This window comes from Caloenas nicobarica, chromosome 9 (genome assembly GCF_036013445.1).
Source record: "Caloenas nicobarica isolate bCalNic1 chromosome 9, bCalNic1.hap1, whole genome shotgun sequence".
Classification (NCBI taxonomy): domain Eukaryota; kingdom Metazoa; phylum Chordata; class Aves; order Columbiformes; family Columbidae; genus Caloenas; species Caloenas nicobarica.
In genome coordinates, this window is record NC_088253.1 from 12,760,750 (window position 1) to 12,780,048 (window position 19,299).

A 19,299-nucleotide genomic window follows, 5' to 3' on the forward strand; every position below is an offset into this window, starting at 1 on the left:
CAATCTTGTGCTTTCCAGGCAATATCGTATTCCAGGTCCTGTTTAGATTTTGTGTGTATTGTGGCTGAAAGCAACGCTGGAAGCTTGTTGGGAGAGTGCAGATCTAAACAACAGAAGGTGCTGTAAAATCTGAAGTTCTGCCTGGTAGGATGAAAAAATATTTTGGAAGTTAAGTTGCATTTGTTAAGGATGGGTTCCAAACTCACTGAGAAGAAGCTAGTAGTAGTTGTGTTTTGTTGTGCATCTGGCTTTGTGTGGGTTTCTTCTCTTCTGCTGTTTGTGTACCTCAGGATAATTTCATGGCAGGAGAGGTTTAGACGTTCATCCTTTCTGCCCTGAAAGAAACTATTAGAGTGTGTATGTGGGGAAGTAGGAGGCATTCATTTCACAAATACTGCTTTGCAGGTTAATTGCTGATTTGGTCTGACATGATCCCAGTCTTCCAGTGTTCTGTGAATAAACCATTTTGGTCTAGTCCTTGGATTTTGCCAAAACAGTAGTTAAAAAAAAACCAAAAAACTATAAAACTTAAAAAAAATGGCAGTGTTAATGAGGTGTGTTTCTACTTTGAAGTGCTCTAATGTGACAAGACAAATACTTTTGAGAACTGTGGTCATGAAATATCAATCTTATCTTACCTTGCTGTAATTAATGGAGATTAATGTGTTGATTACTTAAGATAAATTTGGGGGGATTGATCTGTGAGGTTCTTTTAAGGTCATGAACTTTGCATGAGGCAAGCGGGCTTCCAGGGACCCAGACCAGAGCAGCCTTGGAGTACAGGACAAAGTGTGGGGGGTGTGTGGGAAGCTGCAGAACAGAAATGCTGGTTAAGGTTTGAAGAATGAAAGAAAAGGGGCTCGTGAAGTACTCCAGGTGTGGCTGGGGGAATCCTGAGATGTCTGTGAGTGAAGATCAGTGTGGGTTTATCTGGGGTGGGAGTAACTGGGGCTCTGTGAGGCTTTCAGGCATGTTCAAGAGCCTTTATAGCCAGTCAGACGTTTTTCCAGTGGTGGTGTTGCATACCAGCGGCGGTACATTGGCTTCAGTCTCATGATAACATATGACACCTAATCAGGGCAAGCACCTATGACAACTTTTTATTAAAACAATTCAGGTTTGAAGTGGGATATTCTAGGACTTTGCTTTCAAGAAGTATTTTCACAAAGGAAATCAATACTCTCCCTTCTAAGGAAGGCCCTCACAGGAGAACATAGTAGCACTAGTAGATAGAGTTTTTGCCATATTAGCTGAACAGCAAACAAAAAACTTTAAAAAGTTTTTGCTGTAAAGTAGCTGTCTGTGTTTTTTAAAATAAAATTTTCCCTTGTGTGTTTTTACTGTCATGGTCACGTCAGATAAAATAATTCCTTAGGAAACATCTTTACAATACCTCCCTAAATTGTGACCAATTCTTGATTATGTTTTTAGTAAAATTTTCTCCTTGGAAGGTCTGATGTGTATTTTCTGTTTTACGCTAGCTAGATTTTCATTGTCTTGCAACATAGCTGTATTCTTGCTTTGTAGTCTTTTGTTTCTTGCTTTTCTAACAGTTTTCTGCTTTTTCAAGTGGTTAGGGTTTTTTGGTCAATGTGACCAATGTGTTTTGTTTTATCTAGTCATGTTTCAGTGAGGTACTTATCAGATGCTAATGTCTTCTGGTAAGCACTTCTGTACAATAGCATTGCAAAAGATTATTTGGAACATTTAAATAGGAAGATCCCCCCACCACCTTGTCAGCCACCCCTTCTCAGGTTTGGATATTCTATTTTCGTTCTTTTCTAATACTCAATGTGTGTTGGTCAGAAAGTTATAAGGGAACATGTCAACTGGTGGTTTAATTACAGAATTCTAGGTGTGATCATTGCTTAGTTATGCGCTCAAAGTTGACATTTAAATGATACTGCCTGACTACAGACAATTCCTCCCAGGTGCTGTGCAGCGTACTCTGCAGTCTGGGAACGGAACAAAACACAACTTCAACAGTTTCTGAACGTAAGGGCAGATTTGTTTCCCTTGCTGGAAATAATAATATTTAACTTCTATTCTTTAATGCTTTATCCTAATGTGCTGTGTTGTGGGAACTTTAAGGCAGCGTATGGAGTGTGTCAGAGAGTAGAGGGTAGAAGAGTAGGAAGGATGGACCATGATAGACCTTTTCTCCATTTACTTCTCCACAGGCATCCCTAGTGTGATTCATTCATGTGAGAGTTATCTAGTAATGAAATATATCTTTAATCCTGTAAGTAACTGAGTGTTTTTAGTTTCCCAAGTAGATTACCTCACTGTGATAACTTGGTATGTTTGTGAGTTTCTGGATAGTATTTGGTATTCCTCTGGGTTTACTGGGGTAAAATTACATCCTTTGAAGCATGTCTACATGGTCTGTCTGATACCAGGATATTTAATGTTCCTACGTATTTTTTTTGTTTATGAAAGTTGAACTTCCTGCTCGTCTGTACAGATTACAGAACTTGGCTGATTGTGCCTTAGAAGAACAGTTTGAGTCCAAGCACAAGAGCTTCCCTGGAGAAAGATAAAGCACCTGAATGCCTACAGCTCACATTCCAGAAAAATCTGGAGATCTTTAAAGTGTTGCTTCCCAAGAGTCTCAAGCACAAGGTAATAATTTTAAAAGTTCCTTAAAAACACTTGAAGCTGGCAATCTCATCCTGAAGAAGCTAGACATTCCTTTTATGTGTCCCCAGCATATAACAGAAATGCTGAAAAACAGTGAAAGCTGCACTGACGAGAAAGGACAGACACATAAACGCTCTTCTTGTTGAAAGACTTTTCTTGTATCTGCATCTTCACAGATTGAGTAAAAAGACTGAGTATCACAGGGGAAAGATCACTTTGGGTAAATGTAATACTGTGCCAGGCTCCAAAATATTTGAGGAACATAATCCCTTTCTGTTAAGTATTTAAAAGTTTGTCTCGGGATTCTATTTGCAAGTCTTGCACCAGATGGTATTATGTAGAAGGAGGAAGAGGCTACCTAAAAATTTAATTCTTCTTGATCTGTGTGTTCTTCTGCATGCATCTTGCAGAGTAACTTCAATGCAGAATGAAATAGTTATCTCCAAATGCTCAGAAGGAGCCACATTTGTCAAATGAAGGTAAAAAATGATTGCAGCTTTTCGTCATTTGGTAACAGCACCTGTGTTTAGTAAAAGATGGAAAGATCCTGAGGTTAGGAGATTTTTTTTTGCGTGAGGGAAGAATAGCAATATCGCCTGCTGTTGATGGTCTGCAATTCTTTGTCCAAGTAGGAATTGAACACCAGGTGGTGTAGAATAGCGTTACCTAAAACTGTGCAAATACGTTGTTACAGAACCCAACTTCATCAGTGCATGTTTCATAGCTCCAGAATAAACTTTATTTAGCCGCTTACCCAAGGCATAGTTAGATGTCTTTTTTTGTCTGAGCAACACAGTTTGCAAATATTTAAATAGTAAGGTAATAAGATACACCCATTTTCCTACATGGGACGAATATTTACAAGCAGATGATGTAATCAAGAAATTTAATATGGTGCTGAAAAATAGGTGTACTGCTAAATATGCATGTATCATTTAGAAAAGCTAAAACCTTTCATTTATTAAATAAAAAGCAAAGAGAATTAAAACATTGTGTAAGATTTGGTAATGACTGGATTTTTTTCAGTAGTGCAAATGAAATCATTAAGGCTACCAGGTGGCTGCTGTTGTCAGCAGGAAAGCAGAGGTTTGAGTGGATACTCGTACATTCTTCACAGAGAGAGAGCAAACCGGGTGTACTTTCCTAACCCACAGTGGAGTACAAATACACTGGCTTTCTGGGCAGCTCTCGGTGTAGATACACAAGTTATGGTACAAGCAAGGTTAAGGTTTTGGTTGTATTATAACTTGCATTTCTGTTTTAGCCATTTTTGAAGAGAAGCTGTTGAAGTTTATGTATAGAAGGGCAGAGTAGGTTAATGAAAAATTATATTCCCTAAATTAACGCAAGTGTAAGTGGATTTTTAATTCTGTGGCTTATTTTTCTTAAGAGACTTCTTTGCTGATGAAAATGGTAGGGGGTGCTGGGAGGAAATGTCAACTATTAGAACAAAATCCTGAAAAAGACAGCACGTATACTGTTATTGGGAATATGCTTGGTTCTGCACTGAAATTTTGGAAGAGTCCTTACTCAAAAAGCTTCCAGTCTTTCTGTCTTGCATTGCTTTCAGGAGGAGAATGAAAACATTTTCTTTCAAGCAATCCTATTAGACCTCATAATAAACTTCTTTGTCTAATCATTGCAATAATTTCCAGGGCAACAGATTGTGATGTCGAATTCAGCACTTTGACCTCGTTTCTGGTCTAAAGAGAGGGGAGTGAGTATTGTAAAGTTTGAGACAAGTTATTACAAAATAACTTTGGTAATTAGCAAACTTGGTATAAAATTTGGCTGTGAATTTAACATGGGTTTGTTCACAAGTTCTTCTAAGCAGATACAATTTATCAACCATAATTTAAATGTTATCTTTCATATAATGTTTGATCTTAAAACTGAAATAGTACTTTGGGTCGTGGGACAGCACATGGTGTAGTTTGGCAGTCGTTGGTCAAGTGCACTTACTGCTTTGTGTGGAGAAGTGGTGCATTAGACCTGTGCTATTTTGAAATTAATCTGCTGCTTGCTTTTGTGGTTAGAAAGGATCCTGGTCTGGTTAAGTGAAATCTATTGCTCTGCAGATGTTGCTGGACATGAAATCTGTTGAAAACCACTAATGATACATTTTTTTGTTTTTATATAGGAAAGTTACATTTTTGTGGTGATGGATTGGTATGATAGAATAAATCTGTAGTTGACACACAAGACTTAGTGAAATGTTTTTTGGGAAAAGTGCATTTTCTTCCTTTGAAGACGCAGCAGGAAAATACTTTTTTTTTTTTTTTTCCATTTTAGTTTCTGGAACAGTTGCATTTTAGGAGGTTTAATTAGGATTGTCTGATAGAGTCAGATAAATGAATACCAGACTATGATTTGCCTCTTAGTTATGTTTCCCTGAACACGTGTTAAAAGATTCTAGCTCTTCTCTGACTCTGCCGCCTCTTTCCGTATCAGGGTGACCATGAGGGCTGCAGAGGCCCCTTTCAAATCACAGACACTGTCTTTTCAGCATCAGGAGGTGTTTTTGTTACTGAATCTCTAAGTCGTTGCTGGTCAGATGTCAGACAGCTACTACTCCAAAACCTTTCACGGTGTCTTTGATTCTGGATGCTTTTCTGAAGACTGTTCTTTAATCGCAGACATTGTTGGACTCATTGCGGGTGTGTGAATTGCTGTTGCTTACAGATGCCAGAGTTCAGGGTTGAATAGCTCCTCTGGCTTTAAAGGTACAAAATATGAAGTTTAATTTGTTCCTCAACAGCCGCACAGAGTTTGTTGCTTGTGCAATTCATTGACGTGTGGGGTTTTGTGACAATTTATTGTGCTTTTAAACTAAACTTCTCAAGTCAGTTTCTGAGGAAATATCTGTAGATTAGCATGTTGCTGTTGGTCTCTTCAGAATCACCTGTCCTTACCGTTTTGTGTTTTAATGTGTGCTTTTCCATCCCTTGCACTTTGGGGGATTATTGATGGAAAACAGCTGTCCAGACTGTGCCTCCTCTTGTGTTCCAACACCTTTTGCTGTGTGTTTGTTCCACCTGAAAGGCCTTCACAGCCACCAGCTTTGTGCATTGTGATAGTTGGAGGTGACTACTGCTAGTATAACTGATAAAATTTGCTTGATATTAAGTTGTGGTTTGCTTGTTCTTTTTCCTGAGACATTCACATTTTTATAGGCTTTTTCATAGTGCAGCCAGTGGATGCTTTTCTCTGATATAATATGTTGTTACTGATATTATAAGATGCATCCTGAAACAGGAGAGAATTATCTATTTCAGTGAGTGACTTTCTGCTAAAAAGTTCTATCTGTATTTTGTTCTGAAATTGTTTTAGCACAGATGAGGCAGTTTTCTTTTCAAAAATTCTTGTGATTTCAGGGAAGTAATATATTGCGTCTTCCTTGCGTATGCTATTTGGTATATTCTGTTCTGGAGCATGAGTTGCTCATCTCTGCTATGTTGATTGTTTTTCACTGCACATTAAAAAGAAAAACAAGAGTAAGTATAGTTTATACATTTTTCTACACTACATAATTATGCTCCTTTTCATTTAGCTTAAGGTTTTGTACATGATATAGTCCTCATAATTACAAGTGTAGATAGGAAGGTATGCTGTATTTTGATCTAGTTGCTCAGTGTGTTGAGGAATAATTATAATACGAATGCAGGGCATCTTGCATGCTATATCCATGCTAAATATTTTTCTCTAAAATGAATCCTAATGTGAACAAAGTTAAACTGGTGTAATTTGGAACAGTAGACTTGGAGCAAATATTATGCAACTAGATAAGAGAGAATATTGATTGTAGTGCTTGGTAGCATGTGAAAAACGTGATTGTGCCTGAGAGCACTGTTGACTTAATGGACTTCTTATCCCTTATTTAACTGTCTCTAAAGGTTTGTGTTGTGAGGGTTTGTGTTGTTTTTTTGGTTTTTTTTCTTTTCCATCACACCGTTGACTTAAGACCTGTAGTTCATTGGCTTCAGTTACCTCACACTGACACAGGCAGAGAGTGTTTTGGCCAAAGGACGCTGTCGAGAGGGACAGGATCTGAACTAGTCCAAACCTGCTGATCTCAGAAGACCCACTTAATATATTCTGAAAAATGTAAGGAATAGTAATTGCAGCTCTAGAATATCCCTCAGACAAGGGAAGCAATTGGCAAGTTGACTTACATATACCAATGTGTCCTCAAACGCAAGATACCCTTGTCTTAGGACTGCTGTGTGTTCCTACGCTAAGACTTTCTGTATCTTTTAGATAAGAACCAGCATTTTAAGAACTAATACTTCGAAACTGATGCTTTGTAGTTGATGTGAAGGGAAGATTTGGGGTTTTTTGTTTTCACTGGTGAAGTTATTTTGTTTCTAGAACTGCTACTTATATTCCCACATATGGAAAGTATTGGCTCAGCTTGGACTGTTGGTAAGCTGTAGGTTGTGTGGCAGGTATTTGTGGCTTCCTCGCAGCTCCACTGGAATGCCTCTCCTGCTTTCTTCTTCTCTTGTTTGTTTTCTCTCTTCAAAGGTTTTGGTTTCTTCTAAACACCTTCATATTGAAGACTATGGTAAGGAACATAGCAAGAGCAACTACTCATAGTCATAAATTCAATGAGTAATCATTGAGATTACTCAATGTTGTCTTTTAAAATTAACAATTAAGCAAAAAACTTTCCATTCACTTATGAAGAACAAGCTTAAATCTGACACAAATGAGGATACGATACACAGATTTTTACAGCATTGGCATGTGTTAAAAACCCAGATGCCACAAGATTTTTTCACTGATATTTTTTCTTGAGTAGTTATCTTCTAGGAACTTACTAGTATAGATTGCTTAATAAAACATCAAAATCGGTTTTATTAGTAGTGAATAAGTACCACTTCTGTCCAAAAAAAATCGACCGTCTTGTCTAAAATATGGACAAAGAAATGTCTATGTAAATGGAGTCTATGTGTTTCAGCTTCAGGGGCAAAGAAATGCCAGCATCATCACCTGAAAGATATGAAAAGCAGTCCATGGAAGAATTTTCTATTCCAGACAGAAAATAATATGAGAGCTGTAAGAGGAGATAAGACTCCATTTATAAGTGGCTACACTGTTTAAAATTACTTGCTGATATGCATATAGCAACTCAAAAAGCAGCAGAATGCCTTACTAACAGCATTTGAGAGCCCTAAAATAGTTTAATCTCAATTTTGAATATCATCATGTTGATATACTCTAAAGGAAACCCTCGGTTTCATTGCCAAGCACACAATCATCTGATTTTCTTACACTGCTGAATCCATCACTCTCCTTCTCTCCCTGTGATTATTTTGGTTTCTCCTTTTGCTGCCTTTTTTCCTGCCTTATGCTTAATTCACATTTAAAACTCTCCTGTTTGTGCATATTACACAGTGAGGATTGGAATGTTAGCTGAAAGATGGGGAGAGAAATCTGCCGTGCTGAAAATGTGAAAGATTTCCTGTTGTTCTAAACTCCGTTTGGTAGGAGTGTCAGTGGCTGTGCCACTGAGCGCTGCTTAACTCCTCTGCTGCTCAGCAATGCGGGAGCGGTACTTGAGGAGAAAAATGCCTTGATGTATCAAATAATACTCTGATTGTGGTTAGTCCCAGTTCTGACTATAGTACACATTGTTCCTAACAAAATTATACACGAAAAAGGTGGTATGGTCTGCTCCAGCTGCACAGTGTTACTGGACACTTTGAAGGAAGGTAATTATTTCTTCTAGAATGGAAGTTTTGAGAAAATGATTCCTTGAAATTCGAATACTTTAATAAAGAAAACTGTATATCGTGTAATATGCACGTAACAGCTATTATGTGTATGTGGGAAATAGGTATTTTGAATTCTGGATAAAAACTAATACATAAATACCTTAGTGTGTTGTAAAAATGTGTCTCTAATACTGTGTTTTTTTAAGCTTGCTGGAGTGGATCTAAAAGGAGGAAAACAAAATTGAAAGCAAGAAAGATACATTTTTAGTGTTCAAAAATTGCAGGAGACTACACACATGACATTATAATAGCTTTTTGTAAAGAAGATGCAAAAAAGTAAATGTAGCATGCCAGTGTTTATTCATTGGAGCGTTCCCTGAGAGGTTTCTACAACTATATATTGTAGGCTTGTGCGGAATATAGAAGTTGTAATTGCCTAGCAGAATAACTCTAGAAATAGAGCAAGATCTTTACAGAGCTTTGGAAGGAAGGAATATTAGTAGCTGTAGGAACACAGATTTTTTTTTTTTTTTTTTTCATGTAATGCTTTGAAGAACAGGAACGCATGGAAAGGTGTCCGTCCTGCAAAGGTGTGTTGCCTGTTTTGTTTGATTGTGCTGTAGCCATTTGCACTTTCTGCTGCCACCAGTCATTCGGGAGCAGAGTACACGAAAGTTCAGGTTTTTGAGATTGCCTAATGCAGAAAAAATGTGGAAGAAGATGTATTATCTACAAATCGAGAACATAGTAAAGAACTGTAGTGGAAGTTTGAGCCTTAGATCTTAAGAGTCTAGCAACAGGGTTCTTTCCAGCCAGTTAATTGTTCTGTAGAGGTCTGTTGTTGTGCTGTTTATCTTAAAGCAGACGGAAGGTGAACTCTTTGCCTTAGTAATCATTTCGCTTGCCTTCTCTAGAGAGGTGCGTGGAAGGAGTTGTCTCCATAATATTGATTATGGAGCAGTGATGGGCATTGAGTTTTGTCTGGCCGAGCTGTAGCCGCTGTGTGACGGTTCCCGTGGGGTTTGAAGAACTGGAAGGCATGGAAGGATGTGTGGGAATGCCTCAGAGGAGCGGTGTGTGCAGGCGGCAGGTCCCGGGGGAGCTGGGTTTGGCCGGGGGCTCGGGGCTGCGCAGCCACCCCGGCTGCACCAGCTGGGCTGTGACGCTTGTGGCAGAAGCAGAGCCTTGGAAGGCACATCTTGTCGAGTTTGGCCACTAAATTTATCTTAAATATCATGTTTACTGGATCAGGTTAATACTCTTGTAGATCATGTTAATATAGCTAACATTTAAGTGTGTTTTTTTAAAAAAATCTAATAACTGTATTGTTAAATGCCAAACAAAACGATCAGCCATTGTGATGATCATTTCTTTATGCTCCAGTACTGACAGCAGTAGTAACAGTATTGCTGTTGGCACTGTGATGGCTTCACCTGATGATGCTGGTGGGCTCTAAGTGGGCAGCATTATTTTTCAGAAATCCTTCTCAGATTTCCTTTCAGAAATTAAAAAAAAAACACCTTACATTTTCAGTGAGCTTAAATGTTTTTTTTGGTTTTGTTTTTTTTTTTTCAGATGCTCACTGAGTAATTTGAATGTTTCATATAAACAATTGTACATTAAAAGGGTTGGTTTGATTTAGTAGAATGTTTATTGCATGCTCTATCCAAAATTAAGGCAGAAATTATCATGCATCTCCAGCCTGTGTCAGTGATTGTACTCCAGGAGCCCTTTCCCTATGAAATAAGGATTTTCAGATGGTGTCAAATATGGATTTACTTCACTACGTGCTTGGTTTTCATTCTTTATGACTAATGAAGATTATTCTTATGTGACTAAAACCACCTATACTATGTTTCCACAAGTTTATGAAAGATGGGAGTGGAAACAGTTTTGAAAAAGTAAAGACCTTCTTAGTGCTGTCCTCAGTAAAGACTTTAGAATTGCTTCTGTAACTTTGTTTCTAAGGGTAGAGACTGTTGGAAAATGTTTTTTAAACTATATTTACATTGACAGGCAATATTTGTTTTTTAATTTTATATTTTATGGAGACTACAGTAATGAAATGCTTAATGAATTTAATGTTTTGAAATGGGTGGTTGGGCTGTGGTGCTGTGATACTCTTTTTCCATTTGAATAACAGTATCCTTCTGAAAACATACTTGCAAATATTTTCCTAGTGCTATGATAGATTTTTGTGGCTGTCATTCATTGACATGAGAATCTCTGTGAGATTTTTTTGAGATATTTCCAGTCTTCATTTCAGGGTGGGGTGGAGAAGCTTTCAAACATTGACCCTTAAGACTCGATGAAGCTACCATTCAAAATACTTTTTTATAACATCCTTTTTTTCTGAGGGAAGGGCACTCCCGACTTGCAGTTACTATTTATGTTGACAATGTAATTTTTTTTTTTTTTTTTTTTAGAGTAAGGAAAGAAAGTGTTATTACTCCTCCAGCAACCATCTAGGAATGAATCTCATGTCAGGCAACTTCTGATTGCGCTGCCTCTGTTATCGTGCTAACTTTTGTTTCATAATATAAATTGATCCAATAAGTATGTTGATCACTCTTGACTTCCCAATTTCTATATTTGTTGTTTCCAGTCCATTTCAAAATCCAGCTCTGCTACCTTAAAAAGCTCTCACACTTGTTTTTCCCTAGTCTGATTGATGTTCACTTATCTGCTTTTATTCTTAATTGCTAGAGGCTTTCCTCCCACGTGCACTATTCATTTTCTGTGAAACTACCAATAAATTCACACGATACCCTGCTGAGAATAGGATGGAAGCTGAAGGAGTGGGAGAGAGAAAGTAGAACAAACTAACAATATTTATTAGAACTGCCTGTGCAGACCAGTGCAAAACAAACTGTATTTATTGTAAAACATGTTGATAAAATATATATAAATTTAACAAAACACGGCTTAACACTTTATTTCGTAGTTCAAGGATTATTCCTCCTTTCCTGATTTTACTTGTGTGGTCAAGTTGTCCTAAAGCTGATTAAATTGTCCCATAGCTGATTATGTCTTAAATATAATTCAGAAAGTAATTTTGTGAAGCACCAGGGGCAATTGCTTTGCTATTAGCGTCCTAGGCTGACTAATTTTCTGATTAATCAACAGAAAGTCATATCAATATAGTTGGCCTTGTTTTGAAAGGCGAACTACTGGCTTGGTATAAGCATTATAAATATTTTGGTATGTGGGTACATTGGAATTTGCCTTTTTTTTAAAAAAAAAAAACCCAACCCCTGTGTGTTAAGTGGGGTATTGCTGATACTCCCTAATGCCCAGTGACCAAATGGGCTCCTCTGTGCAGGGTTCGCGCACGGCCGGCTGAGCAGTGGTGGACGTTCCCTCCACTCTGTGTGGGGATGTGTTTTCTGGGACTGAAAGAGCTGATTTTGGGGTCGGCAGAAGAGTCTGGCACGTGGCTGATGAAAATGCAGCCGTGTGCTCGTATCTGTGCAGCTCGAGGCGGGCACGGCTGTGTCCGGCAGCCTCCACCTTGGGACACGGGCTGGAAACTTTGTGTTTTTCAGCACTTTGGAAACAGAAAAATATTTTTTCGTTCTTCAGGGAGCTGTTCTGTATCAAAGTGCTTTTGTGGGAGGATGTGTGCATGGGGGAATATTTTGCTTTAGCGACTGCACAAATTGGGTAGAATTGATTAAAAATATGAAAGAGGGTTATGGATAGTGCTAATTAAAAATATAAATTTTTATCTCTGCCATTGTGGTCTAGAGTGATGTCTGATCCAGTAGGCCATTTTTATTTTAATTTATTCTCTGTAAGAAATGTTTTGGAATCAATGGCAAACAAATGACTTATTTTGTTGTTGCAAAAGAGCAAACAAGTTTAAGCAAAGTTGTTCTCATAAATAGATGGTGTCAGATGAGAAGACTCTTTTGTAATAAAACCCTGTGATTTGTAAGGCTTTAGCTTAGTGTCCACAGATAACTTCCAGCAATTACTGATACTTGGAGAGTAAATGCTTTGCTTTGCAAATACCCTGGTGGTCAGATCTGTTGTATTTTACCGTCTTTATCTAAACCTTCTAACAAATAAAGCTGTTTCATTGCAGTGGAGTGCTGACAGTGGTATTGAAAACCTCTTTTTCAGAGAACCTACACTGCATAAATCCTGTGTTTCTAAAGCTCTTAAAAGTAATGTAAAATTGTCCTCAACAATAAACATATGGTTATATATTCTGACATAACTCTGTGTGCTATCCCGACTATAGGAAACAGAGTCCGCAACGTGAAGGATATTTGATTTAAAAAATTGGGATAAGGGTCGCGAATTGTACGCTAGAAATAGAAATTAAGATTAGAGGTTATGTTTCAGGCATGGAGCTGTCTCTGGGGGGGAGCAGAACAAGGTTACTTCAAGGTTTGGAGCCTGGCTGGGGGATGGGGAGAAGGGAGGAAATCCAGCAGTGGCTAAAAATGGTGCCTGGGGGGGTTGCAGTAATATATAAAGTAGAAGTTGCCAGGCTTCGCCTCCATGCTTAGTGCTGTGTGTTGTAGCCTTCTCCTTGCTGGTGCCGGATGTGTAATGGCCAGTGCCCGGTACCAGTGGGGTGGTCCTGGCCGCCAGCACAAGCAGTCCTGCTGGTTTAAAGGTCACTTTTTGCAAATCTATTGCTTAGGAAATATATTTGAAAGGGGTTTCGCCAGATCCATAATAGATGCATCAGCTGGTATCGAAACATTGCTTAAATGTATTTGGCATCTTTGGAGTGTCTTGTGGCTGGCAGAGCTTTACTGTGTCGCAATTTCTGCAGCAGAAAACCTATTGTCAACGTAAGTTACTGGGGAGGAGTGTCAGCATGCCTTAAATCACCTGAACATCATTTAATGTAAGCCTAGGCTTTCATGTTGATAATCATTTTTGAGTATAATTGACACAACAGAAGATACCACTTAAAATTTTAAGTGTGTCTTTCCAGTCTTCATTTGTGAAGAAAATTTAGCTCTGTTAATGAATATTGAGAGATACCATTGCATGTACTTAATTAGGTGTGAAGTTGAGGATCTTCCACTAATGCATGTGTGATACGTCTTGGACTGTTGGTGTCAGGTGCTTCGGGGGGAACACACCTGAGTCTTCAGAAAGATCTAACAAATAATGATTTGGATGGATGCTTGATTTCTACTGAATAGATCAATCACATCATGTTGATTTCTTTTATGGATTAAAACATTCCATGTGTTTTGCTTTCAAAGTGTATTCTAGCAGCATAAATATCCTATTGTATCCTCTGCTGGGCAAAAATTTCTTGCACAACTCAGTGCAGAAATATTGGCACATAACCTGGTGACAAACCATGCACATGATTGAGGGCTTGTTTTTTTGTATAAAACTACCAGTACTTCTACTTTCAGGACATGGTAAAGTGGTCTCTCTGTGCTTCATATGTTGTAATTAGGATTGATAATTTTTTAACAGTTGATAATTTTATTGGGAAATACTTGCAAAGTTTTCTTGGGAATGATTTTTAACTTAAAAACAACGCTTTTCTTTAAAGGTAAAATCACATTACATCAGTCAAATCACATCAGTATTTCTCTGAACATCAGTTTGACTGTTGTGTGCCTTTCCATGCCATATACTTAATGTAGCGGCTTAAAGCCGGAAGCCAGAAAAGCTGTGTGTGCTGCTGAGGCGTGCGGCAGAATTCCATGTACGCACTTGTTAGCAAGGAGCTCTTGTGGGAAGTTATTTATATTCTTTGGTAGCATCTACACTAGATCTAAAAAAAATGAGATTTGTTTTCCGAATGTGTGAATTTATTTGTATTGAAAGAAGTTAAACTTCATTATTAAGAGTGTTAACCTTTTTAAAGAAGCAGGAGAACAGTAGTCTCTTAAAATATTAAGGTATTTTGCTTTTCTTAATACAAGGAAAATAACTTGAATCAAGCTGGTCTTCTTAGGAAGAACATATAAAATGCAAAAATCAAGTAACTAATTTCTTCTAAAACCAGAAATTTCTCACAGCTGTGTCAGCGTAAGGAGTGGATGGAAGAGCCAGGCTTGCTCTAGCATTCCTCAGCCTTCAGTCTGCAGCTTTTGATTTTAAGTTGACGTGTGGCCTATTTTGGCATTTACATTATGTGGATAAAAGACAACAAATTATTCTGTGGACTGAAATAGAAAGCAGGGTTACTGAAGCAGCTCACGGAGGGCACTGGGTACGGAGTCTGGAAGGTGTGAGCTGCTGCTGTGGGGACACTGGGGGAGCACGGGCTGTCTGCAGGGGGGCAAGAGGAGAATCCTTTTGTCTCCAGTGCTTAACTTGGGTTTGAACCCATTGTTAATGGCATTTGCAGAAGATTGAGCAACTCAGGGAAGGATTTTTTTAGTCATCTTCTGTGTAAAGTGGGCGGAACAACTAGACGAGAGCTAAGCTTCGGGTGTTCTTGAAGGGGGAAAGGTTATAGTTGGCAAGATTGGGCTGTATTTTTCCCTTTTGGTTTTGTATTAGAGATTTATGAACTGGAAGGGTATTACATTTCATCTTATAACTAATCATGTTTTGACCCCAACTATACAGGATGAGTTAGTGCTATTTTAAAAACCTCATCTATATTTAATTAAGACTTATACATCTGCTCTTAATGAGGAGAGAAACGCTGTGCCCAAGACGCATAAGGAGCTTTTTTATTAGGAAGAAATGAAGAAAGGTTATGAAGTATGCATGCTACCATTTGTACTTTTTTACTCTTTATGATCTCAAATTACTTGTCACCACTGTTCCTTCATCAGCTACAGAAATTAGTTCTACATAATCTAATATATTAAAACCCATGGATTTGTTAGAAATAAAGCACTTCGACAGTTGCAAAAGTCTGCTGTTACAAAGATCTAGTTCGAGAATGATTTTTAGAATTAAGGTTAAAACTATTCAGCTACTACTATTTATGAAATTGCTATTTGCAGTAGTATTATATGATGCTTTTGTCGTATTATGTATACACTAATGTTTGGTTTTGTTATAGGAGGGAGACTGTTATTCACACTGGATTGCTCCGGTGTATTCATATCCTGTGACAGTGAATCAAATACTGCTGTCTATATACAGACTGAATTGCCAGCCAACTTTGTGCCCAAATATGGTAAACATAATTATGTTCATTTGCTGTAAAAATACATTCTCTTTAGTATAACATTTTCATGATTACAGTTTTCTTATAATTCCATAATTTTCGACATGAGAGGGAATGAAAGGCCTAATCATCATGTCCCTCTCTTCTGTATAGAATATCGTTTATTTTCCTGGGCAAAACTCCAGCTGTTCACTGCTGAATCTACTGCTACTCAAATCCAGTAAGCCCAGAAGCCGTTTGGAAAGTGTTCTGGGGATGCAGGAGTTGCGGTGCGGAGACATGAAGCTCTGTATTAGCTAGATGACAAAAAAGCTCGTGGCTGCAACTGCCATCAGACAGTAAGTGTGTGTGCTGAGGTCAGTTTTTCTGATATGTACTCCTGTTTCCTATTTTTGGAAATGAAAATCATATTTTGGAATACTTAATACTCTTCAAGTAGGAAACTTTTGATGAATGAGTTGAGGGAGAAGGCAAACATTAAGATAGATAAAGCTTGTACCCTGAACTGGAGAAAATATTAGTAAATATTAGGTTAGGTTTTAATTTTGGTCACAAAGGAATAGTATGGTAATATACTTATTAAATATGAAAAAGTGAATCGTTTGTGTGGAAATATGTGCTAATAGTAGCCACTTCATTTATATAAGTGGGTTACAATTAGTATGTTTAATGCAACTAAGAAAACACATTTGCAGGGCTTTTTCTTTCTCTTTTGTAATGTAGTCTAGTATCAAGAGAATATTATAGATGTATTCTGTGGCAAGTGTTGAGAATTTAGAGACAGCATAGTAATTTGGAAAAGGAAAGATTGTTGGTGTTGTGTTACTCCAAATATTTTTGAAAGGTTTCATCATCCTTGTTGCAAACAGGAAAAAAACCCCCAAACATCGCATAAAGGCTTCCTTCTACATATAAGAGCTTTAAATGTGTAGATGATCTGTGATTTTTCACTGCCTTGAAATGCTACTTTTGTCTAACACTAGCTTCAGTACACATTTTATTTTAGTACTCTGTGTTTGGGTGTTCTTTTTAAAGTTGCACAGCATCACAAAATCAGTTAAAACAGTCTAGAAATTTGGTTTAGGGATGTTTATTTCAGTGGAAAAATTCAAATGTGTATATGCTAATAAGTGTGAGTAATGTGGCATTTATGAAATGTAGTATCTATGTTTGCAAGAGCAGCAAAATGGCTGGAAGCCATGTCTAAAAGTTGACATCTGATTTATCAACGAGGAAATGCTCCTGTTTCCAGAGCTTTTATAAACAGTATGTCACTGTGACACACTGCTTTCCATGATCGCTCAGATGGAGGGAATAAGAAGGTAAAAGTGACCACAGTGATTCAGATTTCAAAATTGATCCAACTCAACCTTCTTTATCCCATGAAGTTATAAATGGATACCCCAGGGAAGGCAAGAACAGGGTGGATTTGTGAGCTACACTCATTTAAAACTCTGTCTTCAACAGTTTGCTGCATATGGGGTTTCCTGGGCCTGTGGTTAGTCTACCTAGTAAGCCGAAAGAGCCCCTCTGCAAAAAGGAGCGAAAAGGAGACCAGAACCTCACGCTAAATTTGATGTGTGGGTAAATGATGGATTTATGTGGTGGCGTAATTATGTTTCTGGCTTTCCCAACAGCGACGCTCCCTTCCAAATTCCTTTGCTAATAATTTGTAACATAAGATTTACTCTTCTGACTCCACCATTCTGTATCAAGGTGACATTTTAGCAAAAACAGTCTGTTGTAACACCAAGATCATCTTCCGAAGTGGTAATGATCAGGCCAGAGCCAATCATTTTGTATATGAGGCTGGGATTTTTTTTTCTCATGTATGAGTCGATAAATGTGTCCATAATGAATCTAGTGTCTTATTTTAGTCCCTCAGTCCTGTAAAGTTATGCTATTCTTTGTATGTGTGTGTATATATATGTAGTAGTGCATATAGTATGTCATGCTTAAACACTTGGGCTCTTACTCCCACTTGTCTTTCCAAGTCTTAAAATATGATTTGTTTGGGGCAATGAAACCTTCTTCAGAAGAACCTGCCTTTTGAAAGATGTATTGAAGGTAGCCTATACAGAATGTCTTTCAATTACTTCTCTTAAGTACTTTGCCAAAGGGTGGGAATGATTTCCATTTTTCTAGGTGCAGAAGCTTTTTATGCAGTATTTGAGTCCATGGGCAAGTCGTTTTAAGCCGGTGGGACTAAAAGTCTGTGTAGAGCCCTCTGCTTGGTTTTTTCAGCTGCACTGACTTAGCAGTAACTAGGTCTTCAAGGCGATTTCCTAAACCTCTTTAACAAATTTTAGTAGAAGTTTTTAGCACACATTTTACAACATGTATTGAAAACTTCTCTTCCTGGCGAATGATACTGAAAAATACATATGGCATTTGCTTATGTTGGAAAGCTGCAATTAATGATTTAAGGAGGTACTTGAGTATATGAGAGATACCACTAACTTTACTGGAACTAAGCGTGTGCTTAAGTCCATTGCTGAAGTGAGCCCAAAGGTTAAACTGCATCCAGGTTTAAGATGTCTGCTATGCTATTATAGGGTTGTAGTTGTTTGGTTTTGTTCTTTGTTGTATTGTGTTATCCCCATGTGAAAGCTGGTCTTCTGCAGAAACATGGGAAATCGTGATTTTTGTGGTTATTACAGAACTGAGAAACAACTTTGTTTCCTTAATGCTTGTTTTCTCTACGTTTTAACAAGGAAATATCATCCTAGACTCTTTGTGCTTACTGTGTTTAGAAGTGAAACTGCAATCAGGAGTGACAAGGTAAAGAACAGTCTAACACAGGTGACTTGTCCTGTAGCTCAGAAAGACTTTTAAGTGCACATATGATGTATGGGGTGGGCTTGCAAGGAACGACTTGGGAGGGGGCAGGTGGATGGGAATTATGTCAAATGGCCATAGCTGGACCATGATACACAAGCCTGACCAAGTAATATTCCTGTTCTGCATATGCTCTAATTGAGTATTTCTGTAGTTCAGCCTTTTCTTGCTGTCATCCCTTCAGCAGGAAGGGAAATCTGTGGCTGAAAAAGGCCATTTGTAGGAATAGGTGTTAACTTATTATCAAGACATTTCTAGAAACGGTCAGCTCTCCGTCCCTTCCTTGAACCCGTGGCCTTCAGCTTGGTTTTGAAGTGTGTGTTTTTTGCTGGCTGGCTGTGACCAGCCGGCTCTCAGAGTGAGAGGTGTCTCTTCCCAGCAGTCCTGCAGGCACTGACCAGCACCCAGGAGTTCTGCAGGCGGCATTTGCTGGGAGGCAGAGCTGTGCCTCTTCTGCAGAAAGTTTGTGCTGTTGATACTCACTCTGGCTGTGGTCCCATGAGTCTTTTCTTCATCTTAGCATGTTTTAATGCCCCGATGAGAGAGCAGGAGAGGGTGTGCTGGTGGCTGCTGTGAAGTGCACCCTTTTGGGAGGTGAGAGATGGAGTCTTGAGTCTCCTCTGGCTGACAGTCGCATTGCATGGGAATTTCTCTTGCTGGGTGCAAATGCTTTGTTAGGCTACTGTATCAAAAGAGTTGACATTTTCTTTTCCTTCTCTTCTGCACCCACAGTTCTCTTTCAAAAGGGAACTGGTCCTGCTTTCAAAATAGATAGCCTGAGCACCTATTGCCAAGGGAGGACTGAAACAGTGATCCTGATCTGACACAGGCATCTATTTTTGACACTCAGGGAGGCACCCTCATCTGAAAGAAGGTCTGGTTTAACACATTCCTTTTGCTGGCTTTTCCTTTTGCTGTCATACGTTATTGCTGAGACTTGAATTAGTGCTGTTTGGTGTGTCACGTGTTTTACTTCAAACAAAATATAAG

At 38.3% G+C, this 19,299-nt stretch overlaps 1 protein-coding gene across 9 annotated transcripts in view; it reads left to right on the forward strand.

Moving 5' to 3' along the window:
• Positions 1–19,299, forward strand: part of GARRE1 (granule associated Rac and RHOG effector 1) — a 61,626-nt gene that overhangs the window by 3,062 nt on the left and 39,265 nt on the right. For 2 of the 9 annotated variants that reach the window (XM_065640683.1, XM_065640688.1), the window contains exon 3: positions 2,440–2,622. The exons of 2 other annotated variants lie outside the window; for them this stretch is intronic. The gene's annotated coding sequence lies outside the window, so the exon portion shown is untranslated. Of the gene's footprint in view, positions 1–1,689; positions 1,996–2,439; positions 2,623–12,732; positions 12,753–15,425; positions 15,481–15,624; positions 15,810–19,299 lie in introns of those variants that run through there. 5 more of the 9 variants (XM_065640689.1, XM_065640690.1, XM_065640691.1 and 2 more) reach the window with 5 other exon arrangements.